Source organism: Vulpes lagopus, chromosome 1 (genome assembly GCF_018345385.1).
Source record: "Vulpes lagopus strain Blue_001 chromosome 1, ASM1834538v1, whole genome shotgun sequence".
In the NCBI taxonomy this organism is placed as follows: Eukaryota; Metazoa; Chordata; class Mammalia; order Carnivora; family Canidae; genus Vulpes; species Vulpes lagopus.
Window position 1 is genome coordinate 85781471 of NC_054824.1, and position 20648 is coordinate 85802118.

Consider the following 20648-nt stretch of genomic DNA (forward strand, 5'->3'; position numbering starts at 1 on the left):
TGAAGGTAGTGGAAATGACTTTAGTTCTCCCATCGTTAAGGGTATAAGGGCTCAAGAGTGAGGAAAGCTAGTTTCAAATCTCTGCTACTTTAACAGATTTATGGTAAAGTATTTAAATTTCTCTAAGTTTTAACTTCCACATGTTAAAAAAAATGGTAATGCATACACCACTGAGCTCACGTAAAGACTGTATTACACATGTAAATTGTGTAACATATGTAGTGTCTGGCAAATAATTATCGACAATAAAATTTTTATTCAGTGAGGACTGTTATCCATTTCCGTAACATTCTCTGGTTACCCATACTAAGCTCTGCCTCATTTTACGTCATTGCTTTCTGTCTGGTCCTTGACATTCCACGCTGTTTCAGCTTTGACCTACTTCCCCAGATACTGTGGTATCTCTCTGCTTCAAAACTTCATGCTTCTGTGTTCTTTAAAAGGTATACCTGCAGTGATATGTAAATTCAGTGCTAACAATGTGCAAATATTTTAAATCATAAAAAAAGAAACATGGCTTCCAGGAAATGCAGTTCTTGTTCTTGAACTCTGAAGGCATTCTTCATCTCTGATAATATTGACCCTGAGCCCAATTCACGTCCAGTGAACAAGGTATTATTATTTTATACCCTCTTCCAAGGGGGTTAAAATGACTCACCAAAACCCACTCCGTGATCTCAGATGAGGAATTCAATGAATCAATCTCGAAATCTTGATCTAAAATCTGCCAGGGTCTCCATTTAGTGAGAAAAAGTCAGCCTAGGGAGGATGATCCCCAGTAAATTTTATATCATGATATTACTTTTAACCACATGCTTAAACTGTTTTCTGGATTTGAACTGGCCCTCCGATTACCCACAGAATACAGGGAGAAAGCTGCGTAAGTTCCCTTCTTCCACAGTTAAAACAGTCCTTGTCACCAAAACTATCATATGTTAGATCACATGTCAGTGCCTGTGACATCGTCAGGCCTTGGCTTCTCAGGATCCACTCATTACAAGTGAGTTTATGTGCCTTGAAGCATATGGCCTTGATATATGATCCCAGAGCAAAAGAGCAAGGTATTTCAAGCTGGCCACAATTTTATTGACTCTCACAGGCTTGCTTTGTAGTCATTCCAATAAACTAGACGAGAAATTTCTGATGCTCCAAGCTATCCAGTCTGCAGGACTCCATTTCATGATTCAGAGTCCAACTAAACAACTCAAGAGTGCTTTTGTGTGACACTCTGACCACAGGAATAAATAATTGCTTAGTAATTCTCTTTGAGGCAGAAAATTCTAAACATGGAGGAACCATTTCCCCTTAATGGGAGCCAGAAATCCTGTAAGTGCTTGAAATGGCATTCACAAGTCTGAATGGTAAACAGATAAAAACAGGAGCGCACCAGTTGCACAAATGACTTGCTTGTCACAAACTTGTCATTGCAGTAATCTAACATTTCTTTCACAGAGCCCGATGGAAAGGATGGAACAAACAGGCCCTGCTGACGTTTTGGCTCTGCTAAGCCTTCCTCGGAGCTAAAGCATCTGCAGCATCTTCCCATTCTAGATCCTTTATCTGCTGAAGTTAGCTGATACTGTACATGTCAAAGAAATGTTTGACTATTGCATTAACAAGTTGATGACAAGCAAGTTATCCCTGCAAATGAAATACTGCTGCTTTTAGCAGGCTGCCATCTTGACCTTCATCTCCTCCTACAGAAGAACCCCTAACAGAGCAGAGTACTAGGGAGAGGCCAGTATTGTCACCCTAGGCTGTACAGATAAACGAGGACCACTTGGTGGTCCTTAGGTGCAGCGGTGTCAGGGACACACCAGGCAATTCCATTCGGGTTGTGGATAGGATTTCTCTGTAAAATATAAACGTTGCAAACACAGTGCACTGTCCCAAGGATGCTCTTGCTGGGATAAAGGGAGCTGCACAGAAATTCATTTCCTACTGCACCTTCTCCGTTCCCCATACATGGGGGTGGGGGGCACCTGTATAAACTTTATAAAGTGTTAATAGCTGGGAAAGTTATTGAAAAGTGTATTCCAGCTTCAAGCATGGTTTTTGCCAATTCTTGGAGTTCCTCCCATCAGAAGCCTCTCTCCTAGCCTCCTACTTCTTCAGGATAGCAACTGGAATTATCTAGACCTAGTCAGAACCAGGCTCTTGTCCCTGAAGTCAGGTATGTCCTTCAGCCTCCTCCCGGAAACCTTGGGCAGCCCTAAGACACCACCAGTTCACCTCCAACCTCGGCTGCCAGCAGGGAGTGCACTGCACAACTTCCAATTCTTGCCTTGCCGTTGCAGTAGCCCTCCTGCCCTGGGGGACCCCCCTCGGTGTTCTTGAGTGTGCAGAGCGGTGGGCCCCGGGCTTAGCAGCTTACAGAGCTGAGCTAGAGCCTGTAACAGGAGCCTGGCCCGTCGTGCCTGGGTACTGGGCTTCTCCTGGGGCTTTGGGCCTATCAGCACTGGAAACAATGGAGTTTCGCCCTCAGACTTTGGCCTTTTCATAAAGCTGAGCTTCTCTTATTCATCAGGGTGTCAGGTGCCCTGTATTTTTTTCTTTTTAGACCCTTGGTTAAAGGTGCATCAATACTGTCTTGTCTGCTTTAAATATTGACGGGAAAAACTTGCATTCTCAGACTTATTTTCTGCTGTTGCCTCAGGTGCTTTCATTTTTAAAAGTCTTGTGTAAAAACGGTTATCATCATTCAGCCATGAGAACCCATATTTCTTGCCAAAGTAGCGATGGGGCTTCCCTTTCTCTGAGATCTGGCAAACGGACCATAGTACTGTCTCCCAGGTGAAATGTTCTACTCCCATCCCAAATATCTCATGCTGCAATCTATACCTCAGCTTTGTTACCTCAGAAGACAGGTGGGAAGGGTATAAGAGAGGGTCCTGTGTTTTCCACAGTTAAGGATATTACCCCTGGAAAAGGAGGTGAAGGTAGTTTGAGGCGGGACACTTGTATTTTCTGTAAAAGAATACATGCAAAGGAACTATTTGAATTTTAAATGGAGTTTTAGTGACTTTTTCTTTCTTTTTAAAGTTCCTAATAGGATTTCTGCAATGATTTTGTGTTTTATTTTTTAATAGAACTTAAATGGCAAAGAAATAATATGCTATTTTTGATTCGGGAAAAAAATAAAACCCTTTTTTTTATGGGAACTCTCTTTTTAAATACACATTAGGGAATAGATAATGGCACCAACGATAAAAAATGTTCTCTTCCTATTCAGAGGGATAGCTGATTAGAGTATGTGTATGTGTTTTTAATATGTATTTACTTACTTATTTGATTGTTTGTCTATTTATTTTAAGAAAGAAAGGAAGAGAGAAAAGACAAATTCTTATGCTAGAGTAATCTCATTAGATTCATAGGATTTTAGGGCTGGAAAAGAACTCAATGATAGGCTATGACTTTGTATCACACTCATGCCTAAGCGATGTGGATACTGAGACCAAAGATGTTGAATACCATAACAAAGTACACAACAAGATTGTGACAGAGCTAGGCCTAAAATTTTCTTTTAAATGAACAGTCTCATTTGAATAATTAGCATTGATATACTTAAGTCTAATAAGGCATTTGTTTTTGGAATAATTGGGGTTGTGTCCTGGCTAAGCCAATTTAGGGATACACATTTGAATAGTTTGGAGATATTTCTTTCTAAGTTGTATTTTATTTGAGTCACGAAAGGAACCATTACAATTTCCACTAATTTTTTTCTCTTATAAGATTTCAAAGAAACACTTTGTCCATTCCCATTTTGGCACCTGAAAACACATATTTTTAAATGGGTCTGTTCCTTTAATAGGTATTCATTTAAGTAGATCATAATCTAACATTCTTGGAGATAAAAAATCTTTTATCAGATTAAAAGAAATCTGGTTTTTATTCCCACTTTTAGCCATGTTTGAGTTGGTCCTTGTTAATTGTCAGTTTCAACAAAACACTGATTAAAGTTAAAAACATCAATGTTTTTGTTTGTTTTGGTTAGTTTAGTTTAGCACAATGGGGAAAATAAAAAATGCATTTACCTTTTTTGCAGCCATGATAATTATATACTCTGTTTTTGATTTATGCAAAACTTTATTTTTGAGGGTTTTCTTTTTGTTTCATTTCTCCGTTTTTGCATTTTCCAAACATCTGTACCGTGGCTGGTGGCGAGAGTAGCAGTGGCTGGCACTTTTCCTCCACGCTTTGAGAGAAAGAGAATTGGCTGGAATAAAACCTTGCTTTCCATATGGTCGACTTGAAATACAGCATTGAAAAGGTATCGTCTCTTTTTTCTTTTCTGAAACCAGAGGTTCAATGCACCAGCAAATAGCAATGTTGATGCCAAACCACCTGTTGATTCATATCAGAAAAGTCCTTGGCAAGGCACCCTCCCACACTTCGTCCGTTGAAAACCCGACTAGATGATCTTTGTGCCTTGGTAGCATCATATCAACAACATACGCTGCTGGTCATTCACTTAAGAAAGCCTAGATTCTACACATAGTCGGGAGATTAATTGAAAATTTTGCTTTTGCTTTGACACTTTTTAAGTATGTTTGGCTATGATGTGCTTGCTGATTCCTTGCTGGATCTATTGTCAGAAACAGTGAAAAGAAGGTGACACTAGTGCTTTCTTTCACCTTGATTAATTCTAATTAGGAAAAGCAGAGGTCTTTGTCTTATCAATTATTTTAAAGTCAAATACTTCAAGCACATCAAAATATCAAGAATAATGTGAACACACAAGAACCCACACCCAAATTAAACAAATACTTGGCACACTTATTCCTAAACCTGTTTTTTTTGTCTTTTATTATTCTAACCTATGTACAGTGATGTACACAAATTAAGTGTCTATAGCTTGATGAGCTTTTATGTAAGTATATATATCCATGTGACAATGCACAATCCAAAATACAAAACATTTACAGTACCTAAAAAAAGTCCCTTGTGCCCTCTTGTGTGTGATACTCTCCAAAGCTTTAACAAAAAATAAAAACGAGCAAAACTATTCTGACTTCCACCATTATGAATTAGTTTTACATAAGCCATAAGCCATAGTATAGGTTTATATAAAATATATATTATACTGTAGGTATCACTAAAATTTATTTGTTGAGTCTTTCGTTGTTAGATGTTATTTCTAGTATTTCCCAATCACAACTAATACTACAGTTAACATCTTTATACATATTTTTACAGAGAGGAGGAATTGCCTAACTATAAGAAACATGAATTTTCAATTTCACTAGGAATGTAAAATTTCTCTCCAAAGTGGTAGTAGTAATTTATATTCTCATTAGCCATCTGTGAAAACTTCTCCGTGTACTTCACAACATTTGAGATGGCTAGACTTTTAAATTTTTTGCCAATTTGATAGTTATTAAATAATATCTCATTTAAGAATTGCTTTACTTATAAGCCATTGGGATTTCCTTGTGTGTGTTGTCTGTTTGCATATTTACCCATCTTTCTGTTAGGTTATTTGTTTGGGTATTGTTATTTGGACCAGGTTAGGTTTTGGTTTTGGTTTTGGTTATTGTTGTAGGATTTTGGATTCTCGTCCTTTGAGCAATAGAAATTACAAGCTTATTTTCCTCATCTGTGTCTGTAATAGCTTATTTTTAAAACTTTCTAATTTTAATGCAGTTATTAATATTTTAACCTTTATAGTTTATGCTAGGACTCCTGACTGGCTTAGTCAGTGAAGCATGCAACTCTTTTGATCTCAGGGTAGTGAGTTCAAACCCCATGATGTGTATGTCACTTAAGAAATCCTTCCATATGACAACCTTCCTTTATTTTTTTCCTAACAGTTTAAAAGTTTGGCCTTTTATGTTTCGATCTCTAAGTTTCTTAGCATTTACTTTTGTATGTGATCTCTTACATGTACCCTATTTTATTCTTTTTCCATGGATAACCCAATTATCCCAGCACCATTTAATAAGTTAGCCATCCTTAGCCACTAATTTATAATGTCATCTCTTGCCTACATTAAATCTCTTTTTAGAATCCTTGTGTCAACCAGTAAACTATTTCTCTATTCTTGTACTAACATGACAGTGCCTTAATTATCATAGTTTTATAATATTCTTGCTATCTGGTAAGGCAAATCTCTCTACATTGTTCTTTAAAATTCTCTTGGCTCCTCTTGGCCTTTTGCTATTCAATATAAATTTTAGGATTAGTTGGTCAAGTTTTGCAAAACCTTGGCTGAATTTTATTTGCAACACTAACTTTAGAGAACAACCTGGGGGAGAATTAACATTTTTATAATATTGTGTCTTTCTACCTATTAACAGACCATATTCCTCTACTAAGTCAGATCTTCCTTCATGTTCTTTAATAATATTTTATAAGTTTTACTGTAAAGGTCTTGCTAGAACCAATTACGTCAGATTTCTTCTCATATTACTTAGATTTTTCTTCTATTATGTATAGTCTGTTTTCCATTTCATTGTTTATTGGTCATTATTGGCATATATTCAGCAACTTTGCTGAACTCTCTTATTAGTTCTAATAACTAAACTTAAAATTCTCTTAGATTTTTTACATAGGCATCTATATCATCAGTAAATAATGACAGCTTTTCTCTTAAATTCTAATTCTTAAGTGTTCAATTTCTTTTTCCTGTCTTATTATGTGACTAAGACCTCAGTATAGTGTTGAATAAAAGCAATGATATTATGAATATGTGTTCTGTTTCTTACTTTAATGGTAATTTGGGGAATGTGATATTTGCTTAGGATTTTGATAAATCAAAATTATTGTGTTAAGGAAGTTTCCACCATCTATTTACAGTTCGCCATGCATTTTTAATCAGGAATACTAGTCAAATTTTATCTAATGCATTTTCTGCATCAATACTATGATAAAATTACCCCTTAACATGTTGATATTTTATATGCTATTAATACATTTCCTGATATTAAACATTTCTTATATTCCTGGAAAAAAACTTTACTGGTCCTGGTGTATTTTTTTAATCCACTGTTGAGTTTAATTTGCTGATATTTTATGTAATATGTTTGTACAGGGAGATCAGTCTTTAATTTACCTTTCTTAAACTGTTATTGTAGAGTTTTGGTGTCATGGTGATATTAGCCTCATAAAATAAGTTGAGCAACATTCATTTCTTTCTTTCTTTTTTTCCTATTTCTGAAATAGTAGTCATATTAATAGGGATTACCTATTCTGAAAATTTTGTTAAACTTGCCTGAAAAATCATCTGGACCTAGTATTTTCTGTCCAAAGTGGGTAGGTAGAGTAGGGTGGACTTCTGATTATCAGTTCAATTTCTACCATGGTTATTGGTTTATTCTAGTGTTCTATTTCATCTTAAGTGAATTTTTTTTAAAGATTGTATTTATTCATGAGAGACGCAGAGAGAGAGGCAGAGACGTAGGCAAAGGGAGAAACAAGTGCCACCCAGGTGCCCCCTTAAGTCAATTTTAGTAAGTTTTTTTAGAAAAATATGCAATTAACAGTTAATCTACAATTTCAAACTTATTTGCATAAAATTATTCAGAATGCTCTTATGATTTTTAACTTTATCTTTAATGTCCCCCTCTTATTCCTAATGTGATTTATCTGAGCCTTTTTATTGCTCATGTTAGAAATTTTTCTGTTTAATTTACTTTTTTTAAACCTGTCTTTTGATTTAATCTACTTTATTGTGTCTTTGTATTCTATATCATTATTTTGTGCTTTTATCAACATTATTTTCTTCAGTCTACTTTCTTATAGTTTAGACCATTTTCTTTTAGACTCCTGAGTTCAAATATTACTCATTTAATTTCACTGCTTTTTCTTATTTTAAAAGATAAACTTTAGTCTCTAAATTTTCTTCCAAGTTTTTCATTAGCTGCATAACTTGGTTTTGATATGTAGTTTGTTCAATTTTAAATATTTTGTAATGTCTGCTTGATTTATTTTTAGCCCTTGAGTTACTTAAAAGTGTAGTTTTTACTTTCTATACATAAAGTTACTCTACTGATTCAGAATTTAATTGCATTAGAATGAGAGGATATATTTTATATGGATTCAATTAAAAGTTGTTTTTAATTTTTTTTGTGACCTGGGACATGGATTTTACTGCTGACTTGAAAACTCTAGGTGGCTTATCTATTTATTCAGTGCTCATATTAAAATTTTTATATGTATACCGAACTATATATTTTTCTAATAAAAAATAAAATCTACTTTTTAGTATTTCTGACTTTCTCCTTAATGTAAAAAACGCTGCCTTGCATGTTTTATCTACTTACTGATTATCAACCTGTTATAGTTATTAAATGGAATTTGTTTTACCTATTTGTTTTAAGCATATGCAAAAGTGGTTATCATTGATTTTTATAGTTAATACCTAATTATATTTACTCATATATTTTAGCTATTGCTGTGTCCACCATTATTATTGGATGATACGGCTTCCTTTCTGGGTTCATTTTTCTTCTTGTTGAATTACATCTTTCAGTAATTCTTTTGAAAGAGCCCTGGGGAGTATACTCTTTTTATATATCTAAAAATGTTTTTATTTTATCTTTTGTATTAAATAGCAGCTTATCTATTTTTGTTCAGCAGTTGAGGATATTACTCAATTAATCTTACACAATTATTTTTCGACTATCATTACTTAAGAGAAATCTGCTATCAGTCTAGTTTTCATCTCTTTGTAGGTGGACTGCTTTTTCCCTCTGGTGACTTTTAAAAAGTTTTTCTATATTCTTGATGTCTTATAGTTTCTCTAAAATGTAGCTAGATGTGGATTTATTTTGAGTTATCAGTCATGAACTCAGGGTATACTTTCTAATCTCGGGACTCTAGTGTTAGAAAATTGTCAGTTATTATCTTTTCCTTTATTGTTTCTTTGTTATTACATCCATTTTCTTTAGGGATTCTTATAAGATATATCCTGGTGTTTCCTAGTCAATTTACATATCTCAATTGCTCTTTCATTTTCTAAAACTATATTTTACTTTCCGTGATTTTTTTTTCTGAATGCGTTTCTTATTACCTACCAACTCACTAATGCTCTTCTTGAAATTGCCAAATCTTATTCTTTGCCCAATCTTAAATTATCCCATCTATTGCATTTTTAATATCAATGAACATATTTTTCATTTTTAAGATCTCTGATTGGTTCTTTATTCACCTATCTTTATCTCACCACTCTGATTTTATTTAATAATTTATTACTCTCTTATAAGTATGATTTTTTTTTTTGTCTCTGAGCGTTATAAACATATTCATGTTGAGGTCGTTGTCAGACAATTCTATAATATCAAATTCACTTGTAGTGAACGTTCTAATTATTAATGCTGTTTGTTTTTCTTATCATTAGATTTCTTGCTGTTTTAGATTTTTTTTTTTTTTTGCAGGTTAATGTGGATTATAAGTCTTTTTGTTTGTTTGTTTGTTTTACTTGTATCTTGGTTCTTTTTTCCTCTTTTTTTCTTTGTTCATATATCCCTGACTAGTGATTTTGCAATTGCCTCTGTCGGGATTCCTGGGTACCTAGTCCCAATCCAAATGTTGTAGCTTTCAGCTTTTTCTCTTTAAGGATATTTGATCATGTGTCTCTATCTTTCCACCTCTTAGTGCCTGCAGCTCTGTATAAGCTATTGCCCTGGAAAGCAGTTGGCCAAATTTTTTGCAGCCTTTTGCTGAACTAGTGAGCTAGTCTCAGGCCCACCATTTCATATGGAGCCTTTTGGCCTCATTACTCCAAGAGTTAGACTCCCAGATACCTCTGTGTGCTTCTGGATCCAGATCTGAGCAGGCTTATGGCTTTAGCCCCCTTTGCTGCCTTTAGTTTCTTTATAAAAATGATCACTTTATTTTTAAATTTTATTCTCTTAAGAGAAATCTGCTAGTAAATATGTGTTGAGTATGAAATGAATGTACCTGTTTTGTGTATACACACATGCATACAGAGAAAGAAAATGTAGCTGAAATGTCATTAGAGTCTCCCTCTACTGCTAGATAACCCACCTATTCATTTAAACTTTGGATTTTATAAACTGTTGGGCCAACATATAATTTAATAAGGACTCTTGCATTCAATTCTTTTGTGAGGCAAACATACTTTGTGAACCAACCCTTTGCAATTAGTGTGCCTCTGTCCCACTCATAGCTAGTTCCACCTGAGCCACTTCTATCCTATCTTCCCCTTACAAATAATAAAATATATCTGGCCACTCCATTCTCACATCAGCAACTACCATTAAGTCTTCATTTGCCAAATACTGTGTGATTCTTGAATATGAAATCGTGATGAAATATCAATAATTGTATCATATTCAATTGCTAATAGCTTGTGTTCTTCCAGAATTCTTCATGTTGTTTACTCTTTAAATAGAAGCATTTTGAAGTACTTCTTATTGCTTTATTTTTTAAAGATGATTCTTAAAATCCCCAATTATAGTCAAAGAATTCTTTATAGAAGTTGCTAGGAAAATTGAATTTTCCTTTGAATACCATTAGATATTAACAAGAAACTTAATGATGATCTGTAACATGCTAAAAAAAATATGATGCTTCTATTGTAGATTAAATAAAACAATGTAGATTAACAAGAAAAAAGCAAACTAGTATAAAGTGGGTCATTGCTGATGTGCAAATTTTATGGAAATTTTAATGGCACATTTGATCAATTTATAAGAAGTGCATATTTGTGTTTATAAGAACACTCCTATATGGCATGATTTTAACAATCTTTCAGATGTAATAACGGATTGAAATTAAACTGTCTTCCTAGCTGTTTCTATTCTTTAAATTGTAAAAATGACTTTTATTATTCTCTATTTAAAAGTCACTGAACTGGAAATCAAGAGACTTGGTTTCTGGTCCCAGTTATGTCATTTTACTAGCTCTATTCTCTTGAGTAAGTTATTGAACTCTTTGAGTCAGTTTTTTTAAATTTATTTATAAATATAAAGAGTTGGGCTTAATACTCTGTAAAGCCCCTTCAAATTTTTGTATATAGCATTCAGCATTGTATCTATCTGTATCTGTTTTATATAAATACCCACATACAAAAACTTCACTGTGTATAGGTTCCATACATCGTGTATAGGTTCCATACATCAATAGCCTGTGTTATTCTAGAGAATTCATAAGGAAGTATCCAAGAATAAGATTAATTATCGCCTGAATAAGGCATTGAATTTATCTGATAGATAAATAACTGGGAGCTACAATCGGTTCTTGATCAAGATAAAAGCAGTATGATATTTTCAAAAGTAATATTAGGCTGCAGTATATCAAGTGGATCAGAATGGAAGAAATCTGGGATACAAACAGACCGAATAAGGCCATGGTTCAGGATGAGATAAAGGGGTCCCAGAATGTAGTGATAACATCAGATAGAGTGGAAGCAAAAGATATGAAGTTACTGAGATAAATATTTGTTTAAAAAAATCTAAGAAGATTATGAAAAGAAAAATCATAAAAGAAGAAATACAAATACCTAATGAACATATGAAAGAGTATTATAACTTGCTAGCACTTCAAGGCATTGTTTATAAAATAATAATTCTCAAAGCTAGTAAGTGTGCAGTTAAACTGGCACACATACAGTGATGGTGGAGCTATGTATTGACATAAAAGTCTACAAAGTAAAATGGCTTTATATTATCAAGAACCTTTCTTTAAAAATATATCTTTTGGGGGCACCTGGGTGGCTCAGTGGTTGAGCATCTGCTTTTGGCTCAGGTTGTGATCCTGGGGTCCTGGGATTGAGTCCTGCATTGGGCTCCCCATGAGGAGTCTGCTTCTCCCTCTGCTTATGTCTCTGCCTCTCTCTCTGTATCTCACAAATAAACAAATTATATGCATATATACACACACACCTTTATATGTATATATATCACTTATATATATCTTTTGACTTAGTTTTACTTCTAGGAATCTGTTGGGAATAGAAACTCTACACCAAGATATATGTATAAAGATGTTCATCACAAAAGTGGAAGAAGAGAAAAACAATCCTAAATATTTAATTGAAATTATTACACAAATTATGGGACATTCATAGATATCATTGCATATATAGCTATTGAAGATATTTTTAAAAATTCTTTTACTAGAACTTTTTAGTGAAGCAATGTAACAGAAATACCTGATCCAGAAGAAACTTGTACACCTAACATGATCCTAAATTTTAAAAAGTACATGGAAGTATATGGTTATAATCGAAGGAAATACATTAAAATGTGAACATCTATATGGTAGATTTTTTTTTTAAGATTTTATTTATTTATTCATGAGATACACAGAGAGAGAGGCAGAGACAGAGGCAGAGAGAGAAGCAGGCTCCATGCAGGGAGCCTGATGTGGGACTCAGTCCTGGATCTCCAGGATCACGCCCTGGGCTGAAGGCAGACGCTCAACCTCTGAGCCACCTAGGCGTCCCTCTATATGGTAGCATTAAGTGATATTTTATTTCTTCTTTTCTTCAACTTTCTAAATGTTCAACAAATACTATACTAATTAGAAAAATTAAAAATTTAAGCAAACAGCAAATAATTTAAATAAAATTCACTCCAAATTTGATGATAATTCAAGAGATGAATACATGTTTACTATTTATCACCCCTTAATGGAGTTAAAATGTTTTGCTTTTCCAATTTATTAAGCTTTTGAAATATCTGTGATACAGATTTTTGGAATCATATCATACTGAATATAATATGGCTTGTATTTTCTGAATCTGATCACGTTGTTTCTATTCTATTGCCCAGTACTTCTCAGAGTCAGGTTTTTTTTGTTTTGTTTTTTGGGTTTTTTTTATTCTTGTGCATTTGTCTCAGTTATCAGCTTGTGCTCTGACATTCTAGAACCTCATTTTCTTTAGTCCATCAGTCAGTTATGACATTAATACACTCAAAGCACATGTACATGTATATGAGATTATCATAAGGGAAGAAATCTAGATCACTCTTTATATTTTCAATTGTTTTTAACTTCCAAATTTCTCATCCTGTAAAAATTTCATAATCTAATCATAATAGCATTTTGAGTAATTGAAACACGAAAATGAAGTAATGGGCACAGCCAATATGTCAGTATAAAGTCACTTTTATTGGTAGAATAAACTACTACTGATAAAATTTATCAGGCACCCATCTCAGGAATAGAATTTTGGCTACTCTGTGTAAAGAATGAATAAACATAACAACCTACTTGGCCCTATACACAGGACTTAGCCAAAAAAGATACCCAGTTAGATGCCAGAAAGAATGAACCAGACAAAGTTTTATTGGCTCAAAATATACAAGTAACTTAGTCCACCCCTTTTCTAACGAAACTGTATAAGTAAAAATGTAATCTTTAAAATCTAAATTCCTTACACTAGCCAATGGCAAAGTACAGGAGTAACTAAATGTTCCCAGACCTCACCCTCTTTCTTTCTGCCAAGAGAATGAACCACTCTCTCTCCAGCTCAGGCCTCCACTAACTACAGGTTAACCCCGAACTACTTATACACAGCTCATCTTTTTTTCAGAACTGTAATTCCAGTGAAGGTAGAAGTTAGGTGCTATTTATCTTTGTCACCTCAGATTCTGGCAAAGCAATGATTGTTGAATGAACTAATGAAAGATACCAGCTACTCTTTAGATGATTTTAGTATCTACAAAGATAAATGAAGGAAAAGTTAACTTGGCTTCAAATGTTTGCATCCTATGTATTCTTCTGTAACCAGTCTCACTAGCATTTAGGCAAGCTCCTTCACAATGATACTATCACCAAATTATGAACATCCTTGAGAGTAAACATCTTTCAAGAGCATATTTGTCATGGAGCCTGGTTAAGCGATCAGTAAAGGGACTAACTTGATTTCGGCTCAGGTCATGATCTCAGGGTCCTGGGATCCAGCCCCATGTCAGGCCCCAAGCTCAGCGGGGAGTCTCCTTAAGGATTTCTCTCCCTCTACTTCTGCCCCTATTCCCTTTCTCTCTCTCTCTCTCCCTCCCTCTCTCTCTCTCTCCCTCCCTCTCTCTCTCTCTCAAACTCTCTCTCTCTCTTTCTAATAAAATAAGCAAATCTTGCCTGGCTAAGACTTTGGACTATTATTACTAGAATTAATTCCTCACAGGACAGCTGGTTGTACTTGCACAAGTTTCTTGACACCTGGGACAGAGGGTAGGTATACCAGCATGGCTCACATTGGATATAGAATCAGAGAGCTGAAGCACATATGCCAGTGCTTTTCAGGCTTTAATAGCATAAGAATTACTTGGGAAGCTCATTTAAAAGGTAGATCTTTGAGTTTCACCTCAAGACATACTAATTTAGTTGATTTGCTCTGTGATGTGACCCTAATATATGGTTTTTTACGTTCTTCTCAGGTGATTCTGGTGTAGCTGGTCCCAAACCAAACTCTAGGTAACCCTGGCACCATGACTCTATCCCAGCCTCAGTTGTGTATCACCTCCAGCCCCATGGCATCATTCCCCAGGACTTACCCTGCTGAATACTTCTGTGGTTTTGCTGCCCCCACTCCTTCATCCTACCCCATTAAAAGCAGAGAGGAGAATAGGGAAGACAACGTCAATAAGGAAAACTTGAGTAGCTGCAGTAAATTGTTATTTTGTATTAGTTGGACTAATGGTCTTTTGCATTAGCCAAAAGTGAGCTGACTTGACAGGTAAGCTTGAACAATAGTTTTCCTCCAATAATTGTAGAATGATTGGCTATGAAATTTACCTCCTGAGTTTTTTTTTTTTTTTTTTTTGGAACTGCTATCTATAGAACTTAGATGAATAAGCACAATTGAAGTGCAAAGTGTTAAATGCATGCTTCGATTTAGTCAATGCATTTGCACATTGAAGTAATTAAGATGTATTTAAAAGCATTCTGCCTGCAATACTTTGTTCTCCATTTCCTACAAATCAAATTAGTGAGGGTAGATTTGATTTTGACATCATTTTGAAAATATTTTCTTTTTCTTTTTAAAATTTTCTCAGTATTACATTTTTACAAAGTTCAAAACACAACCAACTGTGACTAAATTCATAAAAACAAAACAAAAAGTCCAAAGTGCAAGAAAATGAAAAACAGCACAGAGTAATATGCAGTAGAACAACATAAATCGTACCTCACAAATATAGTTGTAATAATACACCTTATCCATGTCTGATCAATTAATAACAAATACATATTCAAAGAGCAAATAGCTCATTCTTCTCCTTTGATAGAGAGCCCCAAATTTAATTATTCATCTCAGTCCAAATAAATATGAAAAGGTAGCCAGACCTTCTTACAAAAAACCATCTTCTATTTTCATTGTAGTATATATAATGCAATGAATGAATATGAAGAAAGAATATAAAGGGTGTTTTCCTTGTTTGCTAACAAAGCATTCAAGCAAGATTATTTGTTTTTTAAATAAAGTTAGACTTGGTAGAACCAAGAAATGTTTATGGCGGTATTTGCACAAAGGCAGACTGGAGTTTAAATCCCAACTCTGCATACTGTCTGTATGGTCTTTGACAAGTTATTTCACCTCCCATGAGCCTCAGTTTTCACATCTGTAAAGTGAGAGTAATAATGTCTACATTACATAATTGCTTTCTTAACATTAAATGATGTATTGGAAGTGCCTGGAATTTAATATGTACCCAACAAATGGCAGTTATTATTGTTAATTCAGGAAAGAAAATTTGAAGGGATAAGATCCCTACATCCGCTGAGGAAAAAAGACTACACAAAAATATTCTGTGGTCTCACTTTCTCAGGGGTTATTTACAGGATTCTCAGATTTTATCCCAGAATTTTACCTACAGAAGAGATAGTTTTACCTTTATAATTTTCTTGCCACCCAAGTTGTTGTCCTTAATGTAAATCAGTGACCTCAAAACACATGTTGAGAAATACCATTTATACTATTGAAGTGCATCTTTGAATGACTATAATTTTCTAATGCAAATTATTATCATATTCTTGTGTTGAAGATAAACAGTACTTTGGACTGGGTACAGATTAGATAAATCTAATTCATCTTATTTTTTTCTATACTAATTTTGTAGTTTTAGAAGTATATGTGTTTAAGCATGGAAGTGAAGGGGAGAGAGAGAGAGAGATAATAGACAAGAACAGTAGATTCATTTGTGTTTCTTAGGAAGTAGAGACTACTTTGTTCAATCCTGTTGTCAGTGATTAGCTCTGTGTTTCATATATAGAAAGTGCTCGATAAATGATTTTTTAATTAATACATGGGGAGAAAGAAAATGCTAAGAAAATATCTGTATAGCAGAAAGAAGCCAGCTCAAAAGTAGTGTGTGCAGATAGTAAGCAGAGAGCTTAAAACTTACTTATGGTTGTCAACACTCCTTTAGTTAGGAGGGCTCCACGTGGAATTACTGGTAGCCATTTTTATTCAGAACTTCTAATTTTAGCTGGAGAAAGCAGCAAAATCAGAAGAGCCAACTGATCCTCAGTCAGAGAGCCATGACATGACCTTCATGTTAGAGCTGCAAGGAACCATAGAGATGTGCTAGTACAGGGTCCTCACTTTCCAGCTGAAGGAAGCGAATGATTTCCCCAAGCACTTGGTAATAAAGTTTACTGATACTCAAACTTGCGTTTCCTAATTCTGGTCCAATTCATTTTATATTTTACCGTGTTGCCTCTGTCTTGGCACACTCTCCCCTGAGGGTTTTCATATATCTACAGTGGTTTCTCATCTTTTGACCAAGACAGTGCAATGGAACATCTACCAATGCCTCTGATTAGAATCTTCTCACCTTGTCTGGCATTTTCCTTAGAGCCTAAGAGGCCTCAATAAAGAGATTCTTCCTTTGACTCTTAAATTCACTTTTTTAGAATCAAGAAATAATCTATATTAAATGATTATTAACCATTAAAAGCTCATCCAAACTACTTTAGCTCCTTTCAAATGATTATCAGTTGGAGCTAAAAGGAATGAAGAACAAAGAACCATTATAATTTGATTGGAGGAAGAAAAGGAAGAACTCTGTCTTGAGGTGTTAGCTAGGGCAAGGCAAGGTCAAATGGGCTGTGATGGGCAGAGAGCAGGGGGATCTAGATTACCCAGTAGGTCACTGAAAGATGTGAGTATCAGAGAAGAGGGGAGGGAAGAAGAGGTGAAGGGATAGAAAGAAGAGGTAAAAGGAGGAGGGTGCTGCAGGTAGACTTCATCATTTGTTTTTTGGCTCATTATTTACTGTATTTGTAACCCTTGGGCTCAATGGAGAAGGAAACCTCGGATTCAGGTCATTCGTGTCCTTGTGATAATTTATATTACTACTGTCAAGCAATAGCTAGGATTCCTTGAATCAAGTGTTAACGACATCCATGAAAGAAGAAATAAAGCATTTAATAGGTAAATATCTTTCCTTTCCGGCCTAAAGAATGGAGGAAGTGTTGATGGGCTGTTGATGGTGAGCTAAACTGGCATACCAGGAATTTTTATAAATGGTTTTCCCATGCTCCATTGAATCTGTGGCTGAGACTTTAGTTGTATACCAGCTGTGCGTGCAAAATCTCATAATTATTCTTACTGTATTAAGCATTTTATAGCAATTTTAGCTCTAAAATGCTATGCAATAGTTTTTATGCAAGTGTACCAGACATGTAAGCTGTTCCAATGAAAACATTTCCTTTCATTTAGACACGTGGTTTTAGGTTTCCAAACTTAGCTCTTTGCATTGATGGAAGAATCTTTAGGCCAGACATCAGGGTTTTTGGTGGGTAGTTGGATTTTCTTGCACATACTTTATTTCTTCAAGCAGCCTCATCAGAAAAGGGGCATTTCAGTGAGTATACAATTGTGATTTTAGTGAATACTGCTGCTGAGTAGTAGCTCCTCCACAGCCTGTCCTGTTGAGAAAGGCACTGGAGAGGAAGCTAGGGTTATCTCGGCATCCCTCTGGGGTGTAATGACAAGCAGGCAGAAGGACTTGGACTTAACCTCTCTGCAGAAGGCTGACACCTTTAACACCGCCGCACATGCTGCTGCGCCCTGCAGTGGCAAGTCTTGGGCCTGAGCCCAAAGCTGGTGTGGAGTTTGAACCCTTGGCATTCTGGCCCAGGGCCAAGTGCTATCAATGGAACCCCACTGACACCTTTAGTTATTCTTCCTAGATTAGGATAGTAATTTACTTGTCTCTTTGATTTCAAGTGTCTGGTTTTGTTTCCAGATGCCTCCCAGCTCATCTGTATTCCAGGGGTTTCAAAAGACTTTAACCTCATTGGTTCTTTCCTTTGTCAGTTCCATTTGGTGAACACAGGAGGGATAAGAGACTATAGAGAGGCGAGGGAGGGGGCTGTGTGCGCGTGATGTAGGGGGCATGTGGGGAGGGCTTGGTGAGACTGCAGGAATAAATGAAAGGCATATTCAGTTTCAGAACATCAGCTATTGTACCAGAGCAAGTCAGGGTGGAGTATAAGAGGTGATGTGTAGGACAATGTAGTGAAAAGTGTCATTAGATGGATTCATGTGTAAAAGCCCTCCAAACAGCAGTAATCTCAAACTCCCGCAAACGACTGCAATATATGAAAAAGATGGAGAGACCATAGAAATTTTATCCCAATGCCAATAAGGTAACAGCACTTGGATTTTAACATGCTATCGTAGGAAAAGGCATTTATGCAGGGGTGTCATTTCATGTTTACAAGGGCCTGTCTAGCACTGTTTATTGATTTTACTGCAATTCTTTCCCCAGGACCCTGTAGATAGATAATTGCTAGAAATGTCCATCATTAGCAGAGCAACGAGTACAACCATCACACCAGGAAAAAGATACACATAGGACCCTGCAAGCAGGCATCAAATGGGGGTAAGAGTCACACAATAACACGTGCAGCTATAACTCCAGGCAAACACACACACACAACACCCTGTGTAGCCGTTGCACTGAGAAAATACACACAGCCCCCTGTGCAGCCATCACACATCAGGAAAATACACACATGACACCCCTATGCAACCATCACACCAGGCAAAAGCACAGACATAAAATGCTAAGTCAATAGGAATGAACAGCTCATAAAAGCCTACTGGAATAGATCACATCACAGCCAGGTACATCTGTTCTCAGCACTAACCATTATCGTTAGCTTAAAATGCTTAAAATCACTGCGCATCCTCAGGTCTAGGGACAGATTATTCCAAGAAGATTCTGCTAAATAGATTTGGCAATGCAGTGAAGGGGACCTCTACTACATTAAAGTGATGCATTTTGCATCTCAAAGGCTGTCAACTGTATTTAGAGGAACTATGTGATTGAAGAACAATGCTCTAGGATGGAATAGCAATTTTTTCCAGCCCTTCTAAATCTGAGGGTGATTTTTACCCCAACTTGAGTTAAGTGTACAATTGAATGGGCAGCTATCGGTTTGGGAAGTGACTAATAAAAGCAGAATTGGAAACAGCTTTCATCTGTGCTGCAAAGTAAGCTTCTCCAACCTGTTTTAAACTGGAACTCTCAGGTGGGATATGATATCCAGAGGTCTTGGTGAGGTCAGACTTCAAGCCATCAACTTGAGATAAATAAGTAGGAGCTACAGTCCTTGCTTCAGAGGGTTGCCTGCCCAACTGGGGGGAATAAAGGAACCACCCACCTCTTCTTTTGCCAGAGCCTTCTCTTTATCCATTTGCCTTGGTCTGTGATGTTATCCTAACTGTGTGACACAGGGGTTACAGCACTGCAAGGGAAGCTCTGTGTGTCCTTCTGAAGAGTGGCCCAAAAAAATAGTTAGAAAGAGTTTCAAGCGTGCAGTTCCATGTTTCAATTACAGTGGCGTTATATGTTTCTACTGAGTGAGACAAGTTTCAAGCTAGCTTGTTAAGAATGATTTACACCATAATTCCAGGAAAAAACAAATGTGAGTGACTGAGATTTGAAAGGGAAGAGTAGGGGGGAAGTGCCAGACTAAACGAATCCTAAGTAAATAGGGTGGGGTGGAGTGGTGGGGTGTTTTTTGTTTTTTTGGGTTTTTGGTGGGGTTGGGTTTTTTTGTTTTTTTTTTTTTTAGTATTTTTCTGTTTGCTACTTTGCTTTTTTAGAAAAAAAAAAAAAGAAAGAAAATGTATGTATTGTTGGTAATTACTTCCTCACCTGGGTGGAATGAAGCAAAAGAAAACAGAATTGCTCCATTTGCTCCTTAACCAAAATTTTAAGAGAGGACAGGTGTTTCTCTTAATTCATATGACATCTTACTGGGAATGAGCAGTACTAGAAATGAGAACTAAGAATCCCACTTTTTTTTTTTTTTCAAATGTAGTGGAAAGGTTTTGCTAGGGAGAGATAAGCATTTTCCATAAAACAATGCAGTAGTGACATGAGGTAATTACATGGTGACTGGGACACACCGCATGGCATACTGGAGAAATTGCATGATACCTACGTGATAACTATAGTAACTCTAGTTATCGCTACCGTATTATCTCCTGATAACTATATAATTAGTTTGTGTCACAAAAGCACCCTAAACGTATGCCTGTTCCAGCTACTCTGGTAGGGAAAAAAAATAAACTTTTTTTGCAAGGGGGAAAAAAAGCTAATGAAGAAAGTTGCCAAGAACAGATATTTTGTAATCTGTGCTAAATCTCTGCTGGAAAACATGAACAGTAACGAAGCTGAGAAGACAGTAAAAGAAATTCGGGGCAAGGTGCCAGACGCCCAGAC

At 35.8% G+C, this 20648-nt stretch overlaps 1 protein-coding gene across 37 annotated transcripts in view; it reads left to right on the forward strand.

The window, feature by feature from the left end:
- Positions 1-20648, forward strand: part of ZBTB20 (zinc finger and BTB domain containing 20) — a 770327-nt gene that overhangs the window by 513175 nt on the left and 236504 nt on the right. For 32 of the 37 annotated variants that reach the window (XR_005985640.1, XM_041765260.1, XM_041727104.1 and 29 more), the window contains one exon: positions 4171-4270. The exons of the other annotated variants lie outside the window; for them this stretch is intronic. The gene's annotated coding sequence lies outside the window, so the exon portion shown is untranslated. The remainder of the gene's footprint in view (positions 1-4170; positions 4271-20648) is intronic. 37 annotated transcript variants of the gene reach the window in all.